At 43.7% G+C, this 23,759-nt stretch overlaps 1 protein-coding gene and 1 long non-coding RNA gene across 9 annotated transcripts in view; both read right to left on the minus strand.

Annotated features, from left to right (window-relative positions):
• CAB39 (calcium binding protein 39) overlaps positions 1-14,708 on the minus strand; it is a 41,005-nt gene extending 26,297 nt beyond the window's left edge. Inside the window, exon 1 of one of the 2 annotated variants that reach the window (XM_065074342.1) lies at positions 14,556-14,708. The gene's annotated coding sequence lies outside the window, so the exon portion shown is untranslated. Of the gene's footprint in view, positions 1-9,529; positions 9,567-14,555 lie in introns of those variants that run through there. The other variant, XM_065074343.1, reaches the window with a different exon arrangement.
• A 239-nt stretch (positions 14,709-14,947) lies between these two features.
• LOC110360589 (uncharacterized) overlaps positions 14,948-23,759 on the minus strand; it is a 33,324-nt gene continuing 24,512 nt past the window's right edge. For 5 of the 7 annotated variants that reach the window (XR_010474782.1, XR_010474785.1, XR_010474784.1 and 2 more), the window contains one exon: positions 18,512-23,178. This is a non-coding gene — a long non-coding RNA (uncharacterized LOC110360589). Of the gene's footprint in view, positions 16,288-18,511; positions 23,179-23,759 lie in introns of those variants that run through there. The other 2 variants (XR_010474786.1, XR_010474783.1) reach the window with 2 other exon arrangements.

Genomic DNA, 23,759 nt, shown 5'->3' on the forward strand with positions numbered 1-23,759 from the left:
CATGTTAGCTATTCAGCCCTCTTGTACAAGATTATAGTTTTACTTGTTATCTGAGTATTTCACTGTACTTTAGGTACCGTTTGTACTTCCCATAAGCGGCGTGAGTGAGAGGAGCAGCAGTCCCAGCCGCTGCCCGGATATTCCTGACCGAAGGCAGCATCCATCATTTCCTTCAGGATATTATTTAAATCGAGTACTCACATTCATCGTTAAAACATTCTTCCACACTTTTCACGTGCTGTTGTCTACTACATCTTTCAGTACCCTGGTTCTGGATGTGTAGTTTCCCACTAGATTAAACAATTTTGTAAAGCCTCAGCACTGTACCGAAAACATTTTTTCAGTTTTCTTTTTGATACACTAAACAAATTGAAACATGACAGCCTCTCATTTAAAATTCATGTATAAATAGCGTAGTTTACTAATACAACCTCCCAGACAAAACCTTTCTATCATGGAGGAAAAGAGACTGATAAAGAGCAGAAGCCACACCTCAATCTATTTCAGGGCTCCAGCAAGAATTAGTTAGGACAACCGTGGCTTTACCTGCATAAGCACACTATTAACAGAATGGCTATGGTTGTCAATAGTAATTCCAGGCACTACCAGCTGGCAAAATTTAAGAGTATACTCCAGCTCTAAGGCACTTTTGCTGTCCTCTAAATACTTCTGCACATCTTTTCAGCATTTCTTTAAGATAACTTTAAAATGTGGATAGAACGACTCCATCAACTGTCTCACATATAAGTAGTAAAACTTTTGACATACTACATGACTAAAGCAGCCAACGATCTGCTTGGGTCTCTTGTCATATTTGGTGAAGAACATAATTTATACATGTAAGTTTTCTTTCAAGACAGGCAGGTTCATCTCATCCCTGGCATGTCCCACCCATCACTGAACACTAGCTTCCTCCCTAAAATTCACTATTAATTTGTTCTATCAAGTCTGCAGTGCATGAAAACTTTAACCTGATTCTAAAGCAGTTTCACAACTCTGCATCACAGAATTATTTGTGGTGCTAACCACTTAAAGATTAAAATGGAAAAAAAAAATCCCCTACCTAAGAATGGTAAATTCTCTGCTGTAATACAGATTAACAATTAAATGAACAAAAAAAAAAAAAAAGATCAATTCAATGCATTCAGGGGAAAAAAAAAAAGAAAATTGGAAAATAAATTTCTACACAAAAACGAAACACATCATATGAAACATCTTATGGCTTTCTGAAAATTTCAAAGGAATGAAGAGCCCAGCAGTTCACAGCCCTGCTTGTCTCTTCAGCACCAAATGCCAGCTGATTCCTTTCATTAAGCAGGCTTCTCTCTTGCCATTCAATTACCAATCCTTCTGCCTCTCCCAGAGCCCACTTCTCCAGCAGACACCTGCACCATGTGGGGAAAGAGCAGGGCACCCGCTGCCATCAGGCTCTACAAGCTCACTGCAGCCTCCTAAGGCAGCTTATACTTGGTGACTTGCAGACTGTTACATTCACTGCAGTTTAACATACAGCTACAGAGCTTCTGCAGAAACTTAAGTAGAAATAGGTTTTAAACAAGGCTGCTGCTTTAGAGGAGCTTCAGAGATCCAGAATAGGCACAACACTCTGTTAATACTAATGCTTAGTGTCTGAGATCCCAGCTCTTTCTCCATATTCAAGGAAATCTTATGACTCAGATTCTTTCCCTCGTGTACTGTTTAGTTACCCCACCCATTTGTTTCCCCACAAACCTTACTGCTATATTGCAATATGGTATACAGACAAGCATGTAAACGCCTCACCCATTCCTTGGTAAATATATTTTTAAAAAAATAGTAATCACGAGTTTCATCACAAAAAGTAACTACTGCACACGAAGAAAGAAAAACTTACTTCAAGTTTCAAGAAAAATTGTCAGCCAATGTGCCCACTTCTGGCCAAGTTGAAGTTCAAATAATTTTCCCATAACCTGGCATTACAGTCAACCCCCTGTTGGCTCAGATGCCTTTACTGCATCATCACAAAACCCAGAATATTTGTTAGATGACAAAAAACACTACAATTATGTACGTGCCATTCTACCCACCCTTGGAAGCAAAAAATGCAAACCCAAAGAGTCTCCTCTGTAACTGCTTCTATTCCTGAGTATAATTATTCCCATTCCTTTCCAGAGGTTTCCCCTTTGCATCAGATTTCTGATACAGATCTAAGGGTTAATGTTGAGAGTGAAGAAGTGGTAAAAGTGAAGGCAGAAAGTACACTGCAGTTCAATCTCTGACTTCATTTCACATAGTGCACTATGGTCTACAGTTAACGTGGCCCAATAACTAAAGACAGCTGTACGAATATCAGAAACTGCACAAGCAAGGCACAGGAAAACCCACTAGCAACACAACATTGGCATTTAGTTTTTAACCAGAAATCTGATGCAATAAACAGAGGAAAAACAGATTATCTAAAACATTGATTAGTTATGTAAGTAAGGAGGATGAGAATCCTACGTACTAGCACAAGATAGGACGGGAAACGCACGTGTGCTTTTTGGGCGTTTTGTTTTGAAGATAAGTTGTGAACAATTAAACTGTAAGAATGGTCCTGGGATTGTTCTAGGTGCAATCCTCTAAGGTGCCATTTTCTTTAGATAATTTTCCCTCAATAAACAAAAAACTACACAAGCCATTCTCTAGAAGCACAAGTAACAAAGGTAGGGAAAAAAAAACGACAACATCAAAGTATTAAGTTAATGGGTTATTCAACAATGATCCAAACATAGCTCAGGAACATCCTAAAAACATTGACTTAAGAACTGGAAGAGATATCAAGGAGTGTCCATTTTCCCTACTGGCTACCGGCCCCTACCATAGGCAGAATATAATAAACTACATTAGTCTCTGCTTTGACATATTACACCTGCTAAGGCTTCCCTTCCAAAATAATCAATTTGGGCGTTCACAATTAAAGACTATTTATGTTAAACTACTGTACAATTCACCTCAGTCCTAGCAGCCCTTCAGAAACCAGCCGAGATGACAAGCAATCAAGCATAGCTTAACGTCTCTGGGTTTACTTTTGTGCATTAGTTTGACATAACTAGGGCAGAAACCCAAACCCAACAGGCATGGCAAGTTGCACTGCAAAAAGATGTCAAGTGGTCGAACTCCTGGGAGGTGACTCTGAGACCACAGATGACTCCTCAGTTCTGCCATTTTTACCTTTATGGAGAGACCCTATTGGCATGACACAAAGATTAAAATGTAAATTACTCTGAGATCAACTCTCATGAATCCAACCTGACTCTTGCTACATGAAACCAAAAGAACTTGGCACATTATTCAATGATTACATATCTCCTCTGCAAAAGGGAGTTCCTGACATAACCTAGGGGAGTTATGTACTGAGTCACAGAGAAGGCAGGAGAGAACAATCAATAAACGACTCAGAATCATGACCCCAACATTACTGTGAACCCTTTCCGTCTTGTTCATTACATCCTCATTCAGTAAAGGGAAGAAGTTGTTCAGGGTTTTTTTTTTCCTTAAATTATCTCTTACATAGTACTAGGAGCTAATGTACAGGAAATATCTGAGCTGATCCATAAGGTCATTAATCCATTTGATAAATACGCTTTCTGTCAAACTATTATTCTGCCATGGTCCCCGACATTTAAAATAGAGTTTTGATGACAATACAACGGGTTTACTGACACAGCTCTATTGCTAAATCCTACCGGTGCAGATACAGCTTATATTAGTTAAACCACCACTTCTGACCACGGTAACTGCAACCATGCCAGGGCTTTACCTTTACAGAGAGTGTTCCTTCCTTTACACTGACAACCAATACCAGTACCACCATAAATCAAGTGTCAAGTGTGACTTTCCCAAGCTAGCTGTATGGAGGTGCCTTTACCATGGAACTTTTAACTGGCTTATCCACAGATGAAAATGCCTTCTTCTTCCCAAGTACGCTGTATTAGGGACAATACGGCAGATGGGAAAATTGCACAAAGGTCAGCAAAATCAGAGGCTAGCCAGCAGAAACTTCTCTTTTTCCCTAAATACTCAAGATTAAGAATCACTTGAAATAGACCAAAAAAAAAACAACCCACATTATAGACCAGAACACACACAGATACTCAGATGTACACCTCAGTGCCACCAAGCCAACAGTGTGTTTGTAAGAACTACACTTATGAGAAGTAGCTGCCTGAAGTTTCAGATGAACAAAAGTGTTACAGGTTCAGGAAAGAGAAAACACAATGATAATATTATCTCCCTTTTCAACTAAACTAGAAGTCATTACTGAATTGATGAGCAAACTGTGTGCCATGATAATAGAGAATAAAACAAACAAGCAAACAAAACAAAACCTTAAATGACAATTCATTACATTCTCCCAAGAGGAAAACCAACCACAGTGATACAGAAATTTCACATCAATAATTTCAAGATCATAATATTCCTAAAGCAGTTATAAAAAAAAAAAAGCGTACTTTACACAGCTCCCTCAAACCACCTCTGATTGTCCTGCCAGTTCACATGTTTGGCCTACATCTTCAAAGTCATTAATAGATTTTATTTCTGACACATAAACCACATCACACCTCAACTGCCAAGACAGGTGTGTTCCTTTGGGGCAAGGCAGATCACAGAAAGATAAACTTAAGGGCAGAGATGATGCATACCAGGGTTAGGAGAACTCGCCATGGCACAAACCTTCAGGAGAGATGAGGCAAGAGCCAGAACTTTTAATACCATGCCATCGTATTTTCCTTTTGTGGCAAATATTGTGAAGCGGAAGGAGAGGTTTCAGTGTAACCCTGAACCCCATGCTATGAAATGCTCTGCAGCACAGGAATCAAGAAGGAGGAATGATCTAGATTGCCCCCTAAAACGTGTCCAACCTCCTGCCATGCCAACCTAAGAGTCCTTCTGATGACCTACAGGTTAACAGTCCAAAAACCTAAGACACAACAGTCTGCAAACACACTCTAAAAAGCCAGATATTCCTGAAAAACCCATGTGAAAATCCTTTTCCTTTCTGATGCCACCTGAGAGTTCCAGTTACTGGAAGTCACTTGTACATTGAACAGAATAGAAACGTGACAGACGTCTGCGGTGATCCATCAGATACACATACACGCTACATTTCATCTGGATTTCCCTTCTGGGAACAGTCGAGTTATCTTTCCAGGCAGACCCCATCATGGCAAGCAAAATCCTCTGCTTCCATCAGAGTAACAAATACAAGAAAATAACATAACCGGCTTGGAACAGGTAGGTAGGAGGTCCCCATAAAAAGTTTAGCATGCAAATTTATTCCAGTCAAAACTCAGAGCAAAATACTTTACAGCTCCTGCTTGCTAGAACTAAGACAAGTCACCCAGAAGTTTCAAGAAGCATTTTTGCACAAAAAAAATAGGGGGGGAGGGCATGGGGAATAGCACAGCAGAAAGATACTTTTCCAAAAGGAAGATTTCCCAACTGATTTTACTTCAAAGTAGCTAGCAATGGCTATTGTAGATGTGATTCTTCAGAGGGTTCACGAAACGTAACTAAAACCAGCACTGTTTACTTTTTCTATATAGGGTCAGCATCTCTCCAGCAACACACCAAGAGGACCACAAATGAAAAATGTTAGAGAGCTACCAATCTACTGACGGCAAGTCAAAAAATGAGGCTTGTGACTAGAAGCAACTAATATTATGCCAACTAACAGAGTGGAAAAACTGAACAAAACTCCCTTATTTGACCTGCTAAGAAGAGCCGGACTGGAAAAAGGAACTATCAAATTGTTTCACAATACTAAAACAAGAGCTCCCAACTTCAATGCAATTACTGTGTAACACTACCAAGAGCAAAGTAAACACTACAAGAAGAAGTTGTTATCATCTCTACAAGTTTACCCAAGGAATGGTCGCAAGGAATGATCTTTGCAACTACTGAAAATGTTGTTCCGAAGGGCAGCAGATCTTCTGAAGGGCTGACACCAGGCTCAGGTGGGAATGCTTGCATTTCAGCTGATAATTAATAACACATAATGTAGAATTATAAGTATTTCAGCTACGTCAGTATCCTGTCAACTCCTTCTCTTTCTTAGGGCTATGTGGGGGAAAAACAAACACACACCACACTTCAAAACTGTTAACCGGTGCATCATCTTAACACTAATTTCATTTAAATATGGGATTATAAAAACTACTTTGACAGGAGTTTACAACAGTATCATGCCATTGCTTTCTGCATCACCAAAAAGCTTCAATCAAACAAGAGTCCTTAAACAATCAAACACTCTAGAAATAAAACTTTGCAGCTATCAAAATTGACAGCCTTGGTAACCTCTGAAGTTATTCACAAATTAGTAAAATGCTAGATTTAAAGAGTGGGTAAGGTTATGCTTTCAAGACCCTATAGTCTAAAACTATAACCTGAGGCTTGACTGCAGCCAAAACATACTATTGGTTATAAATTCTTTAAAGTTTCTGAAAATAACAAAAATAAAATGCATTCAGTGACAATTTTGGGATCTGATCAACCATCCATTAGACACAGAAGTAAATCAGGGGACTTCACAGAATTCAGTTATCTATTAAAATAATATTTTTAATTACTAAGTCAAACGAGATTTATATCAACAATGTGAGAGACTCAATACTAGATTGTTTTTGAAACTACCGAGATTTCCCTTTTAGCTGCTAAAATATAGATTTTAATTTTGATATTCACAATCACTTTAGTTTAGTTCAGTTATCTAATTGAGGGACTGGATGAAAGGCCAGATTTTCTCAGTTCTGTTGTAAATCTTGGAGGCATGAATTCACAACGCTGAAAGTTACAATACCGTAAAAAGTAGAAGTGACAGGTTGTAGAAACTTCTGCTGTACTTACTAAGACTTTTCAATGCTTGTAAGTAACCCCGGAAGTTAAAAATAAGCAATTTAAGAAAGGAAAGATGCTGTATTTCTGGCCAACAATCCTTCCCGTTGTTTGCTAAAGAGCTCAAGAACGGCTAATTCTAGAAACACAGATTTGACATTTCTTCCTAGATTTGATACCATTAAGCCCTCGACTTGCGAAAATATATGAGGGGCGGCTGCCAATGCCAGAGGGAGAGCAGAACTACTCTGCAGATTCCAACACCTTGACTGCAGCAATGCTGAGACCATATTCAGTGCAATTCCTAAGGGAAGCAAAAAGCCTTGCATGGTTAGTCTCAAAGGAAAAAGCACCATCCATCTTCTGTTGGATGGACACTATAAATCCGTGCTTACATGGCTGTTAACATTTGTATTCATATATATATATGCACACTATACATATAAGTTCCCAAACAAGAATGAAAGCTCACTAAACAAAGTTCATTTCTCTTGAAGACACCTAACAATGTAAATATACAGGAAGGAAGGAATAACTACAACTACCAGCCAGAAAGCTGGAGGGCTGGAGGGCTGTTTGTTTTTTCCAAGTTAAAGGAATGAAGAAAACTGACACGCAATTCTTTCACAGAATTTAAAACTTCAATGGACTCCTAAGTTTGTTTTCATGCACAAATATCCTTAAGTTTTTGAGACTTCTTTGTCAAATATTCCATTAACCTGAAATAACAAGGTTCTTTTGGATCTAAGTATGTTAATCCCCTCACCATAGCCCATGGGTTAGGAAGAACACCAGTCACACTGCACAGCCACGCCAAGACTGCCCAAAATGCTGTGAATGGATGCAGCTCCTAACAGAAAAACTGTTTACTCCAGCTCCACCCTATTACAGAGTTTAAATATTGCTCAACGTCAATTATAGATGTAAAACGGAACTATGTTAGTCAATGCTGATGAGTCAACATAATGCTTTTCTTAGAGATTAAAAATCACATCCAGAAGAGCGCTTGTTTAGAAAAATTAGAATATTTTAAATATGGGGTTTTTGTCAATCATTATCCTTGAACTTCATGCAAAAACACTACTTCTGGTCACTGGAGACAGTGTTTGCTTGCAGACCCTATTTTCAGACAAGCTGAATTTCTCATGTTCAAGTAGCAAGGCACTCAAGCCCAACAACCAACTCTTTGAGATTTAAGGTTTTCTAATTATCTTGATTACTTTAGTTTCTTAATTATAATTTAAGAAAAGCCTTTGTTCATTCCACTGACATACTATGCTAGGCTACAAAAAATCATTTTCCATAGAAGCTGTTCCATATTGATTTTAAAGCTGGAAAGCATGCAACCACACAGGAGCCAGCAAAACCAGGTCCCTCAGTCAAGACCCTCAGGCACTGCCCTGGCCAGCTGAACTTCAACCCAAATCTTCCTTTCTCATTAGGCAACACACAGCCCAAGCATCTAATAGGTGGTCACTATTTAAGTTATCTGTCCCCTTTTGGGAGCCCAAAATGGGACTCTGAAGCTAACAACTAATACCATGGCAAGAATTCAGGTCTCTAAATGACAAATGCCACTGCGAATACACTGTAACAGCACAGATGGTCTCCAACTGCCCCTGCAGAAATTCGTAAGCCTCCTACAACTGAATGTCACATCACCAATGGATGCCACTGGAATAAAAGCTTTGGAAGTGTAAGCTCTCAAGTGCTCCACCAGACAACAAAATGTCAAGCACTTGAACACAGGTGAAAATTCCCTGTCTCCTGAAAAAAAAGGGGAGAACCACCATGCTGCTGAAAACCAGTGTGAAACGTACTTTCATCAGTGTCTGTGAACCAATGAAAAACTCATAAGAACCTGAATCCTCCTGTCTTCAGGGAATGGAGTTTTATGCAATAAATCAAAAGACCAAATACTATACTGCAACTAAACAAGTACACACCAAGGATGGCTCTTCACTGAGCACTCTCTTGCGCGCTGACTGAAGAAAGTTCCCGCTGAACAAAACCTGGAAACAATCATATAATCTAACTTTTTGTACCAAATCAGTATAAGCAAAGTGAGGCTATAAATATTTCTTAACTTTTGAGATATTAACTTCACTTCTTCAATATTTTTCTAATCTAGTACTGAGCACATACAAAGACTATATCAAGGACTGTGCCTCAACTCTTTCCCCTACAAGGTGCCTCTTTAAATTCCCCTGTAAAGTTTCTCCGTCACATCCAATCTCCAGTCAGAAGAAACTTGGGACTTGAATAGCAGGTGTTACAGGTTAGAAGAACGATGCCTTCGTAAACTGTGTGGGAGAGACTTCTCAGCGCTCACGTGTGTTACACTCCATGAGTGTCTGTGAGGGCTCATTGAGGCAGAATAAAACTTCCATTTTATTTTCTAAAAATCTTCCTTCTCTGTGAACAAACTTTTCTTTTGCTCTTTCTTTGCCTAGACACAATGTTCAACAAAGTCAAAATGTTATATGCTGTTTAATTTTAAAAATTGTTAAAATACATCAGGCAAAAATATCTTTTGATATATATTAAAAGGAGTACGATCTGCCAAGGCAGTAAAGTGCATACTTTACATGTAATAGTCAAATTAATAGATAATGATGCAAGTAGCTTTTGCCTCATTTCTACAACAGTAGCAAAAACTCTTGAAACTGCTTACCCAGGGGAACAGACCAGAGACTCCACTGCAGCAGGATGCTCTGAACGTGTGCTATCAGCACGCACATCTACCACACCATACAGATGTTACTGATCATTCAGTGGCTACGGGTTTGTTTTTTTTAAAGCAACCTCCTCATCAGATGAGTCGGGAAGCTGGCACAGCTCTGAATGAATATTTGGAGAATAAAACAATCCATCCATGGTAAGCTTCCCAGGTGAGCTCTTGGCCAGGAGAGTGAAGAGAAAAACAGTGGTGAAAGTTGCAGTTGTCTGTTCAAAAGGCTTTCTTCCTATTTCTACGCACCAGCACATTCTACTTAAAAGTTAGTACATAAAACAACTTTTCAGAAAGGTATTTCTTCAGATGTCAGCTGTCCGCCTGGGCACCTCTACCAGCCAGAAAAAGTTATGTGTTCCACATTTCTGTGTCTGCTTCTCAATTTTTTCATTACATGTTTGTAGCACAGGTAACTTCAAAGGAGATAAGACATTTTGCACACATGAAGGACTGAACATAAGTACTTGTCTCACAATCACACATATTCAACTCCCTGAAAAGCTGACACATTAATTTATAGCCAAGTTCTATTTTAGCTATTTTAAGTGTCATGTTTCAAATCTTGTAAGGTTTGTAGTTAGACATTTAGTTTCATTCCTTTGGTAAGTAAAATGGATACGTTATCAACACAAATTGATAAAAAAATAGACGATGGTATAAGGATCAAAAGCAGCACGCTGCAATTTTTCACTGACGCAGCCATTTCGCTGTGAAACACTTGACAGTATATCTCAACATTTTAAAATAACTCAAGTAGCAGCTCCAAAATAACTCCAGCCAAAGATGTTTCTGCACTTAGAAAAACACACTATACAAATAATACAGTTCTCTACTAAGTATAACGTAGAAATTTTTGAACTGTCTTGACATATTTATCATTTTAGCGATGAATTCCCCAAGTGTTCAAAAGGGAGGAAAGAATTAATAAGCAAATGGATCTTTAGAAATGAACTAGGTATTTTATTAGAAGTAGCACAGAAAAATTAGCTACAACATTCAGTGATTTCCCCCATAAGTTTATGCCCTTGTAGACAGGCTTAAAAATTTGCTTCCTTTTAGCGTATTTGAAGTCCACAGTCAGGAACTTCTTATAGTGCCTTTTGACTATTTGAAGTATTAGTGAGCATACTCAAAACAAGGGAGTTAGAGAGCAAATTGCAGTTGTTTGTTTAAACCTAAGAAATTTACTTTCTAAATTAATGTTGTCTGAAAAAAACAGAAAAAAACCAAAGGCCATGAAGGCTGCTGAGGAACAACCAAACAACCACAGCTTTTCCTGTAAATATACAGCATTTTGGCTGCTTCCACTTTGAATCAATCCTGAATTCAACCCTTTATAAAGCCTATTTGAATAGGGACAAATGAACATGGCATTTTATTGTGAGGTGGAATAACAAAAGCATAAATATCTGTTCAGGCTTAAGAAAGACCAAACTCACATGACACCAGTTTAAGCTCCAGGTACCCCTGAAGTGTACATTTAAAAGCTTAGCTCAAGTCTGTTAAAATAATTCAAGACAGCATCACCTTCTAATTTAACCTTTGTGTTTGCACTTGGGGGGTGGGGAAGGATCTCAGCATAAAGTTTCACCTTCTAACTGAAGACATTCCGTTTCCTTCTGGCTCACACCTCTCCCAGCTTGTGGTGCGACAAGTCAGAGAAAACACGGGAGAGAGAGAGCTCGGACAGAACGGAATGAGAGCTGAACCGCCAAACAATTCCAACTAATACACACCCTAAATTAGACAACAAATTGGGGAAGTAACATTTTAAAAGTTCTCCTCCTGTTAGAACAGCGCAGTTTGGGGCACTAATAGCAAAGACAATCTGTCATTTTGCTTGAGGTATATCTACAGCTACAAAAATACAGTTACGGTGAACGCTACATCGTAGGACCACTGAACAACTGGAAATGTTTTTGTCCAATGTGATTAGTATCTGGCTTCAACACAGTCAAGAAGAAGTGGTAAAAGTGCACATAGGCCACAATTTCTTTACCAGAAACTGCGAAATTTACAATATTTCAACTGTACAATGTAAAAACATGATATTTTAAATTAAACCCCTATTTTTGCTTTGCACATTATTCACATAAAATAGCTGCAGGCTGTTGTGGTACTATTAATTTTGAAGGAGTAGATGAGTCAAATTTTATTTTAGATAGAAAGCTGCAAGATGCCTCCAATTAGACAAGGGTAATCATACTTTAATAGCTGCTCTTGTAATTAAACCATGTTATAAAGTGTCACAAGTACAGAAAGCAGGGCCAGAAGGAAATTCAAAAGGTCATCAAGGCTCCTCCCTGCTTCAAACCAGCATCAACTATTACTAAGCTATTCCAAAACTCTACATGCAACACAAAAAAAGACATCATTTTAACAAGTGTCTAGAGCACACTACAGAGATTATCACCACTTTCACAAAGATTTTACACAAACATTAAGGTGACAAACATGAGAATTGATTCAGAAGTGAGTACACTGGTCAGCAATTCCAGCATCCACAAAAATGCCTTAAAAACCTAGAGAGCACATGTACAGCTCAACAGTAAGGTTTCATTTGCCAACCACCCACTAATTAATAAGAGACTAATGTATTAGCTTCTACAATAGAATGCAAAATATCTACCATTCCCTCCTGAATAAATGTTTCATAAAAGCAACCAGGGAATTCCAAGAGGTGGAGTTTTCTTAATATTATCGCACCCCACTGGGAATACACATTTGTCTGCACTTGATAATGCCCAAAGAGCATAATTATCTCTCAAAGACATATTGTCACAAAGTATTACTTAACTGGCACTTCTCTTTAGAATTGATATTTTTAAAGATAGATGTATGTATAAAGGAGACTTATAATTCTCCATCTATAAATATGCACTAAACACCTACAGAACCCAGGAAAGTTTCAGAACTCTGTGTCAAAGTAAATAAGAGAATGCAATTAACTTGAAAAAAAATCAGTGCTATCAGTATTTAAAAATATTTGGCAGCATGATAGTCCATACAAACAAACTTACATTACAAGACCTCATTGGGCTTGCTCCCAACACCAGAAGACACAATCTCCTCTTGTACTAAGGCACTTTCTTTGTCTGACCAAGGAAAAGACCTCAGGGACATGTATATCACACAACCATTGAGATTACAGTTTAAACACAATTTAAGCCCAGTGCCTACCACCTGGCTGACTCAATAGTTTCTCATGCCACAAGACAACCATGAAGCTAATTGTAAAGTACAATATTTTTACAACAGCAAGTCCACAACTGCCAGAACCCTATGAAGACACAGAACCATGGGGCATCATGCTGCTCTTACAGACCAGATAAACTGCCAGTTTGCACAGGGCAACTGAAAAAAAAATCAAGTTATTTCTGACCACAAAACAGGTACCATGCTTACTCTAATCCACAGAATATTTCTTGGCCTTTTTTCCCCTCTGCAGTTAAAGGAATGTGTCACATCAACAGGTATTAGGTAACAGGTATTAACTAAAGATACATGATGTTTTAAATAGTAAAAATCTATTATTTAAGTTTAGATGCCACAGCACAAGCTCAGGATGTTAAATTTCCTCTGGCAGTATATGATTTCATGAGCTCTTCGCATTATAAAGGAAGACACACTTCCTGACGATGAGCTATGCTGCTGAAAGGAAAACACAGGGCCTTGAATTAGAGTTTCTAACAGGTAAGTTTAAAAACAACACACACAAGAAAAGCTTTACAACATTTTGACACTAATCAAATTTCATTTCTGCTCTACATTTAAACTGTTGTTCCCAGCATTGTTACTCGCCTCACTGAAACTAACTAGCCTAGGTCATGTAATTTAATCTTTGACTCATCATGCAAATTAAATCACACCATTCTCATAAGACAGCATATAGGTTTTAAATAAACCTTATGCACCTAGACGATCACTAACCAAAAATTACATTTTCCTTAAAAAAAAAAAAAAAAACTAATTAAAAAAACCACCTGAATACATCCTAGTCTCAATACTAGTAGCATTCAGTAACTAAATTGTAGGAAAAAACAATGAAAAAACTTTCTATCTTATGGAAAACAGAGACCATTCTGTGTTAGCTTTCTATTGGGTAGTCTGCGAAAAAATCAAGATCTTAACGGCCCCCACATATAGTTATTTCTACACAGAGGCCTATTAGGACTATAAGTAACAATTGTAGGAAGAAGCCTTAAGACCTGGACATCGAGAGGACCGCGCTAAGTAGCGCCTCCTCCGCACCTCCAAGCAACTCGAGTAATAAAGGACATAACAAAGAAGAGATTTTAGCTGGGTGTTTTCCCGTCACCAGGCTCGCCCTGCCCGCCCACCTGCGCTCCCCTGCCCGGGACAGAGCCCCCGCCGCCGCCCGGCCCGGGAGCTGCGGCTCCACTCCTGCGGGCTGAGGTTAAATCCGGCGCAGTTTTGCACGTTAATTCGGTCCCTGGGTACAGCATTTGAGGAACTTGGGGATAAAAGGCGCTGCCGCACCGGCCTAAACTAGACACCGCTCCGCACCTTCCCCTTCCCAGTGCCTCCGGCTTCTGCGTACAAACACACCGACACCCCCAGAGGGCACAGACCCCTCAGTACAGTCAGCACCCGGCGGGACCTGTCCCGCTCCGCCGGCCGCCAGCGAGCCCCGCGGAGGCAGCGCCGCCTCCCAGGCCAATCTGCCCGGCCGGACTCGGCCGGCCCCTTCCAGCACCGGCCGCCGCCGAGCTGAGAGCTGGGGCCGGTGAGCGGCGGGCACCGGCCGGACCAGGCCGCAGGGCACGGCCGGGCCCTGCCCGAGCGGCCGCCCCGCACGCACCGGCCGCGGCGCCGCCCGACCCGACTCGACCCGGCCCCGCGGCGGACAATGCGCGTCGGGCCCCCCGGCCTTCGCCCCCCTCACCTCCCGCCGCGCTCGAGCCCGCCCCGCCGCCGGCCTCCCCCCGTTCCACCGCCTCGGTACCTCGGTGCGGAGCGCGGCCTGGCGTCTCCTCGGCGGCGTGTCCGGCGGGGCCTGCCCCTGGCGGCCCGACCGCCCCGGCTCCGGTGGCTGGCGGCGCGGCTCCGGCGGCTGCAGGCAGAGGCGCGGCGCGGCCCCGGCTCGCCCGGCCCCCTCCCCCCCCCCCGCCCCGCGCTCTGCTGCGTCGCAGCGGCCCTTCCCTCGCCCGGCGGCGGAGCGCGGCGGCGGCAGCGGGCGGCGGAGCGCGGTGTCGCTTCCGCCCGCCGCCGCGAGCCAGCGCCCCCTGCCGGCGCGGAGGGCCGAGGGCGGCACCCGGGCAGCGGCCGGGGCGGAGAGCGGGGGCGCCTTGGAGCCCCATGTGCGCCCCCATGGTGTCCCCCGTGGTGTCCCCCGTGGTGTCCCCCGTGTCCGCCCCGGCGGGTGCGCTGTGGCCGCGGGGAAACCCGGTGTCAGGCAGCCCTGCGGCGAGGTTCAGGGGACCCCCCCCGCGCCGTCGTCCCCGGGAGGGGCCGTTCGAGCCTCAGCACCCCGCCCCAGTGGCTGTGTATTATTAATTATTTTTTATTGTTATTGCTTATTGCTTACTTCTTATTTTTATCAAACTTTTTTATTACTTAGTTGTTGTCTATTCCTTTTTGTTATTTTTAATTATTTTCTGTTTATTTCTTATTATTTATTAGCATTATTACCCCTCTCCTTATCGCCTCAACCTGCTGCAGACCGTTTGCACCCTCTGCGCTGTTGGAAAACTGTTTTCCTGTGTCACGACGCAGGCTTGTGACGTAGCGTTGTGCCTTGGATTTGGACTTCAGCTGGCCCCGCGCGTCAGGTTGCCAGTGAATTACAGTCCAAAGGTTTTCTGCTGGTTCCCATCGCAGCGTCAAAAGGTTTTGGGCTGTTTCTGTGTTCCATATATTATTCTCACCATGACACATGCAGATTAGCCCAAGTGGAAAAAAACCCACGAGTCTCCAAACGCAGATCAAGTTGAAATTGTCCATTCGTGCAGTATAATACACAACGTGATTTTAAAGCAGAAAAGTATGTTTTTATGGAAGAAGGTAATGAATTTCTCACAAGCTATGAGGTGAAACGTTGCACCCCCGGGTTTGATGCATTATTGCTGTGCAGTGTGGGACTTGCTGGCCTGATTTCCTGAGATGTCCTTAAGCTCCTCACGCTCTGCTGTGCTGTACAGCTCCAGCTGACAGCTTCTATCCAACTTATCTTTAATTACGTGCCTCTACATCCCTTTCCTGCACTTCCCCATCACATCACTGGGAAGAGCTTGAGCCGGGCTTCTCAATGCTGTATTTTTTTCCTGCAGCAGCGTGTTGCTGCTCCAAAGTTCACGTGCTGCAGTTGCCTTGTCTGCTGGACGAAAAAGCAAGTGGTGTTGGGTGGGCAAAGCTGCTCCTGCACCTCATGGGCTCCCACGGGGACACTGTGCTGGACATGGCAGCTTGTGCTGGGTGCCTGGAGTGTGAGGCAGGGATGGGCTGGAGCTCTTCTCTCCTGGACTGTGCTCACAGCCAAGCGACCTCATATTGTACAGAGCGAGAATTTACCCTAGCCGCAGTGGGGGGACAGGGTGGGTGAAAAGCAATTTCTGCAGCAACACCTGAATTAGTGCAATGGGGTTTGCATAGGGTGCTGGAACTATCTGTACACTCCCCTGGGGACTGCAGGGTCTCTTCTCTTCCCCCATGCCTGGCGGGCATTCCCGTCCCTCCAGCTGGAAATTTAAAGCAAAACAAAGCAAAAAAATCAAACATAAGCAAAAATAGGCTTCATACCCAGACAACAAATACCATCCTCAGCTGTCCAAGAAAATGCAGTGGTCTGGTATTACATTTTTGGATATGTATCCCATGTACTCTGCACTAGCTGCGTCTTCCAGCAGCCTAGCAGCAAACTCCAGTATTTCACAGTTCAGCTTCTCACTCCTGTGAGATGGATTTTCATCCGTGGACCGTTCGCACATCATCCACCTGCAGCATCCCGTTGGCTTCCCTGCTCCAATTCTCCTTGGTCTCCAGTTCCCACCCTGATGGTTCCCTTCACTTGGCTTATCTCCCCCAAATAAATACTTGCTCTTGTATCAAGGTACAAGAGCTGAAGCAGCTCTGGATCTGGGGCAGGCAGGGACACATGCTGTCTGCACAAGGCGACAGGACCTGGGGAACAGCTTGCCAAGCTTGCCTGGGCCCACAGTGTGCAGTCAGCAAAACGCTGGCAGTTCATATATCCTGCTTGTGAGCTGGGAATAGTTGTTTTCAAAGCCAACATGGAAAGGGTGTGTATGTCTGAGTTCATACTGTTAACCTGTAATTATGCTAAAAACATTCAAGTTTAAACAGATAGTATTCAGGCTACTGACTAGAGAGAAGGAGGAATTAAAGGCAAGTGCCAGTACAGGGATTCAACACAAGCTCTTGGAAAAAAAGACACTACGGCTCTAAAAATGACTGTTGGAAAAAAGATCATACAAGTAACGGGTTTGGTGCAATTACCACCCCGGTGTAGTATACTGCAGGGAAATCCCTGAGCAGAGAGCACATGATTTTTCTAAGCTCTTAAACGCAGGAATTAAATTCAACATGTGAGAGAGCTCTCAGTACACTAGTAATTCACTAATTCACAGCCATGACTGAGACATCCATTGTGAATTAATTAATTCTTGCAAATTAGGAAGCAAGTAAACATGATTAAAATACAAGTTACTTCACTGGAAAAAAAAAAACGAACCAAACCAAAACAAAAGAAAATCAACAACACAAACCAACAAAAACAAAACCACCACAATGTAGATAGAAAGGCAAGGACTTGGGTGCTTTGCTCAGGAGGGACAGACAGCTGAATGGGATCCTTGGGCTTTTTCCTGCTGGTCTGGGGTGCCAAGGAGCTCTGCAACTCAGATTCAGCTCCTCTAATCACCACCCTACACCAACCAGTGGTGAAAATGGGGAAAAATACTATGCCATCCTGTGAAATTTATCCTCCTTGAAGCAGCTCTATTTTGTTCACTTCTTTTCTTCTTTTGACCGTATCTTGTGCAGAGCTGCTGTGCCCTGCACAGGATGCGGGTCCTGCATGGCAGCAGCTCTAGAACCAGCCTCCTCGACTCTCCTTGAGGCCAAGGGCAGGAGGAGGCAGGGAAGTTGCCGACACCACCATGGGCTCCTGTTGCTCAACCAAAAACCCGGCTGGGCCAGTGTGTTCCTGCACGAGCATCAGGCTTGTGAGAGGTCATTCACACTGGGCTGGTTTCTTAAAGAGAGTGGTGACAAAACTGCCTCTCAAATACAATTTCAAAGTAGATGCCCAGCAGCCCCCGGGGTCTCTCTCCCAACCCATCCCCAGGGATCAAGGCTTATTTCTTAATCCCTCTGCTGCACCCTCCTCTTCCTCAGTATGTCACACAGGGGAAGTATCTTATCACCTGGTTTCTCTTTTATCTTTCCCGGGGCTGTAATGCAGTAGGACACACATCCTTGCCCTTTGGAGGGGGTTTCCTCCTCTTCCCCACTGCCATGCTGTGGGGCCAGGTCCCGAGTGCCTCTCATCGTGTCCCCCACAGTGTCCCTCCATATCCTGCAGACTGCCATGTGCCATGTCACTGCCCATAGCCCAAAAGGGAACAAGCCCGAGCAAGGTAAATGTCACTCCTACAAAACATCCTGCGCCGACTGGTATTGGCAGTGGTGCCTGTGAGAGCTCCCCAGCACCAGGCCCATTTGCACAGAGCCCAGAGCATCACAGGAAGCTGGGCAGGGAGCACAGAGGCAGAAATCACTGCCTGTACCTCAGGCATGGCCCCATCTCACCATGCAATGGGAAGGAGCTGCTCCTCTGCCACCCATTTGGCCACCTCAATAGGCACGACATGGACCATCTGAAAAAAATAATCTGAGTCTTCTTGCCAGCAGTCTTGACAAATATACAAAGAGGAAAGAACATAACAAACATTAGTTTATGTTTTAATCAGGCATGGGCATGCACGGGTGTGATTCAGAGACTGGAGCCCGGATTCCTGGTCCCTGATAAAGTGAAAGGGAAAAGGCTTTGGGGAGAAAATATGAGGAGTAGGGATGACTGTAGTTATTATGCTGGGTATCCTATACTTAAAGTCTGGAAGAAAAAGAATTCTGAGTGTTTCCGTGGACTTTGGATCAAGCTGAAGTGGCTGAATTTAATCACCCAGGTTTTACAAGTGCCTGTGACTGTTCCTGAAACTGCGTTTCACTCGTTCCTGGCTAGGCATGGTCACTGCAGACTCTAGAAGCTTTTCCCAAAGAAACATCTCTGGGTGAGCATTTTGCTACCTTTCAGTTTATTCAATTCATACATTATGAACAGACTCACAGCCTCCAAAACCTAGTTACAGCAGAAAGCACAAATAAATTTTATTGTCATCCAAACCATGGATTTGTGGTTTGTTTTTTGTTTGCTTGTTTGTGTTTGTTTTGGTTTGGGTTTTTTTGGTTTTTGGTTGATTGGTTTTTGGTTGGCTTGTTGGTTTGGTTTGTTTTTTTCCTCACAGGGATGCTATGATCCTCAATTCAAGGTGCCATTTCAAAATTTAAACACATTTTTTAAATCTTAGTGCAAATCACAAAAACTAAGGGTGTAAGCATGTAAAGATTGTCAGAAAAGAAAACAAAAAAATTGCCAGAAGAATCATAGGGAAAAAAAACTATTGCAAGTTCCTTTCCTGGACAGCAAGAAGAGCGGTATATTGCTCTGCAGAACTAGGTCCTTTTAATAAACTCTTTATTACTGTGGCACAATTGAGAGTCATCTATAAAGAGCAGCATCCATTCCAGCAAGAATCTATGGCTAAAGTCAAAACCAGATTTCCATCAGCTCGGTAAACAGGAAGGAAATAACAGAAGTCACCCTGAAAAATAGCACCATAGAAGAATGTATTTCCCGAGTTAACAACAAAACAAAACATAAAACAGTAAAATATATCCATTAATTCAACTGGACAGGAAGCAAATACATCTACAAATCATGCAGGAAAGGCACAAGGCTGTGAACACTGCTAAAACAATTAAAAAGGATATTCCGTATATTGGCAGGAGCCTTCAGTTTTCACCCTGCCCACATGGGTGCTCTCGGTAGGTGACAGTTTGCTCCGCTGGTCACCCAACATGCCTGAAGGAGCATCATGGCAGTGAGCCGGCCACACTCCACGTGTCCACGCCAGGGCTGGCTGCCACCCACAGATTTAATGAGGCTTTGGGAACAGAGGCTGAGCTCCCGCAGAGGTGCCGCAGGAACCGCCTCCACCAACATGAATTTACCCACTGATCTTCCTAAATGGACTGCTCTTCTTCTATATTTCTCAGCACTTCTATTCTCTCGCTTTTACTGAATGAATTCTAAAATGGAAAATTATGGAAGGATAAAGGTTTTTCCTGATTATGTCAGCAGGTTAAGGTTGAAAGCCAGGGAAGGGGAACTGGAAGACAATTGCTCATCCTCTGGGGAGCTGGCTTCTTTTAGTGAGTCTTCCTCAGCCTCAACACTACCAAAAAAACTGGTGTTGTTTTCTTTTATTTTTTTTTTCAGATGCTTTCCCTGTTATTTTACATTTTAAAGAAATTATGAACCCAGTTTAGTAACTCGGTTCTATTTAAGTAGTGCCTGTTAAGCTTTGAAGCCCACACCCTCTGGATGATGCTGCTATGCACTTACTTAGTACTTTACTCCTTCAAAGGACTTTGCAGAAACGAATTAATTAGCTCTTACAGCCAAAAACTGCTGCAATGACCCTGTTCAACACAGGCTTAGTGCTGCTCTTCAGCTGGATGGGGTCTCAGCTGCGTGGGGCTGAGTCAACACAGGAACCATTGCCATACCACTTGACACTAAAATCTATATTGGGCCACTCCAGCAGATACATGCAGGTACCTTCCCTGAGACTCTTCAAAGCTTTTCTGTGCCTGTCATCTTCCTCTTCTTCCTCCTCCTCCTCCTCCTGATGGGATCCCTGGCTCTGGAGGAGAAGGGCACTCCGGAGCTCTGCCCGTCCCCACCTTCCAAGCCGGGCACTGGTTTGGGGAAAGGCTGAGCCCCTTTCCCCCAGCTCAGCCGGATTCACCTCCAAAAGAGAGTTAATTTATATTCTGTGGTGAAATTTGTATCTTCTGAAAATGTTCTGTGTGCAAGCAAGTTGCTGTCTGTGCATGTGTATACGCACACACCAGGAATGGTGAGAAGTGAGGAAACATCACCTTTAAAACACAACAGAGCACTCAGCTGATCACAAGTGTTCTTCTGGAAAACTCCTTGGAGAGCTCACATGTGTCATGGCCCTTTTTGCTTTCTGATGGAGCAAACCCAGGGCACAGCCCCTGGTGTTAAAAATAGACAAGGAAAAAAAAGGTTGCGGCAGGGGGGTTTCTGTTATTATTTTTACATGCCTTGTTACGGAGAAGATGAAGCAAGAGCAAGCTCTGCTTTTGCCCTTCACAGAGCAGCCCGTGGAGCATCACCCACCTGCTCTTCACCCCATCGGGGCTCTGGTCTTTCTTGCACTGAGCAAGTGTGCCCCAAGAGCTAGCAGGACTTCCTACACCCCCTTTGGTTCCTCCAGAGAAATAAAATAAAAAAAGAGAGCCTCCTGCAGATATTTGAAGAGGGAAAAAAAACAAGTAGGGGAATTGGAGAGAGAGAGAAGGTTAAAACCAGAGAGTATCTATAAAACAAAAAGCAGTATAAAACTTGTCTCGCTTTGATAGGTGAAAAATTTAGGTATAAAAATAAAGATTTTTTTTAAAAGTAGCTTAGAGAGAAGGATGTGATTATCATGTACAATCCAGGTCAGACTTGGCTCACAAAGACCAGAGACCCTGTGGCTCATGCCCTCCCATCCCAAACCCTTGTATGTCCTGCTGTCCCCTCAGCAGCCGGGCTGCACAGAGACTGAACCAGCAAGTGAAAAAAACCCCAAGTATTTCCCCACTTCCTGGGGTGCTGCAATCCCAGCCCTGCAGCACCAGAAATGAGCAGCATGCAAGAAATGCTGCTGCTAAGCCCAGCGCCCCCCCCAGCCATCCTGCTGCCCCACAGCAACAGCCACTCCCTGTGGCCCAGGACCAGATGCTGGTGGTCGGGCTGCACGTCACCCTCCCCGCAGAGCATCCACGGTGATGGCCTCGCTGCCTTGATCATCCTCATGAGATATTTTGTGTCAGGGGGTCAGGATGTGGTGTCAGTACACGTATGCACATGTACTATAAAAAGAAAGCTGCTACTGGCACGTGGCCAAGCCGGGACAAAGCCGCATTTACAGTCACAGAAGAGATATTTGTCTCACAAAGGTGAAACTTAACCCAGACCCTTCTGCAGCTTCAGGAACAGAGAACCTAAGAAGAAACACACTGTGTGCCATGTACAGGAGCTGGGGTTGGGGTGCTGAGCCCCAGTTTCTGGTATTTGGGGAGCCAGACACCCACATAGGCATTGCTGTGCACATGAAGGTTACTGAACAAACCAAGTGCTTGCTGCCTTATAGATGAGGCTTGTTATCAGGGGACATCTGGTAACGTTACACATAGAGAGAGTGTGAAAAATCCCAGATCTACCCTACTGAATGAAACAACTTCTAGGGTGCCTGGTGAGGAAAGTTCAAGAACCCCCCTGAATAGCCCCTCAAAGCCCCCTACACCCTCTCCACAACACCCACCTCTCGCCCCTCGTACCATGGCTTTGGCCCACACGAGGGGCTAACCCTTATCAGTGTGTCACCACCTACATGGCTTATCAGATTTTCTTCTTCCTATAAGGCCTCTTGGCTCAGGAGCCATGTTGCAAGCAGCAGCTTTCTGGCTGTGAAGCAGTAGATAAGGCATCCTCTGGGGCTGGGAGCACTGCTAACCTGCCAGACAGGAGATGTCTTGAGCAATGGCAGGAGCATCAGCTGATCCTTAACATGAAGGCTGGAAGGGCACTGCGAAAGAAAAGCTGAGAGTTACTCAGCTGGTATGAGCCATGTAATTATTTCCTATCCCAGGAGTCCACTCCCAAAGGTGGTAGAGCCAGCTGGTACTGAGGAAGCCGAGCTAGGGCTAGCAAGGTTTGGTGCACTCAGTAAAGGAGCTGGATTAAGAAACATCAGTGACATTTCCAGAAAATGTCCAATGCCACTTCTGAAGCTGGACTCCCCCTATGATGAAAATACTGCAGGTAGCACTGTCCTCTCTCTCTCTCCACCTGTGTCTCTGGAGCAGGTGAACCTTCAACTGTGTTCCTAGCCCTGCCTACACCATGGTGAATTGTGTAGGACATTGCTTTAATAGGCCACCACTCAACCACAGACATCAAGACTCATCTCCAGATCCCTTCTGCCTCTTCCCCACTTGCCACACAAATCTCACGCAGCCACAAACCACAATGCCTTGCAGTTCTCTGCCAAAAACCATGACCCGGTACAGGCAGCGTCACCCCGGCCTCGAGGATTTAACAGATACAACCTTTCAATGCAGAGGGTCTCTGGAGCAGCCTTCCCCACCACAACCGCAGCTGCTCCTGCTGGAAGCTCTGATGGTGCCTTAGATCCCACATCTCTTCATGGATGGCATCTGCTGCATCAGGGCTGAGCTCTCGGACAACTCTCCTTATAATAGAAAACAATTGCAAATGCTCTTCTCCATGCCCCAAACAGACAAATCATGGAATAGTTTGGGTTGGAAGAGACCTTCAAAGGTCATCTAGTCCAACCTCCTGAAATGAGCAGGGACATCTTCAACTAGATCAGGTTGCTCAGAGCCCCATCCACCCTGGCCTTGAATGTTCCCGTGGATGGGGAATCTACCACTACACTACACCTGCCCCAGCTCCTTTCCCATGCGATCCTGTCCCGGCCAAGCTGCTGGACATGTGGTCCCTCTGTGGACCATGCTGCGTCAGCCTGAGATTGGACACTGTGGGTCCCCAACTGAGGCCAGGCTGTAGATGTAGCCTGATCCCCCCCAGGCAATCCAGCAGTGAGTAATCTCCGAGCAGCTGCGGTTTCCGTGCCTGAGCGCCAGAGCCAGCCTGCCTGCCCAGGCACTGCCTGAACCCTCTGGACCCGGCACGTTCGGTCACTGTGTCTGCATGTCCTGCTGCTCCTCACATTCCTCTCTTGCTGCAACATTTTGGGAGAAAACTACCCCTGGGCAACACAGGGCTTCAGGATGAGCTGCTTGGGATTTA

This window comes from Columba livia, chromosome 9 (assembly GCF_036013475.1).
Source record: "Columba livia isolate bColLiv1 breed racing homer chromosome 9, bColLiv1.pat.W.v2, whole genome shotgun sequence".
Taxonomy (NCBI): Eukaryota; Metazoa; Chordata; class Aves; order Columbiformes; family Columbidae; genus Columba; species Columba livia.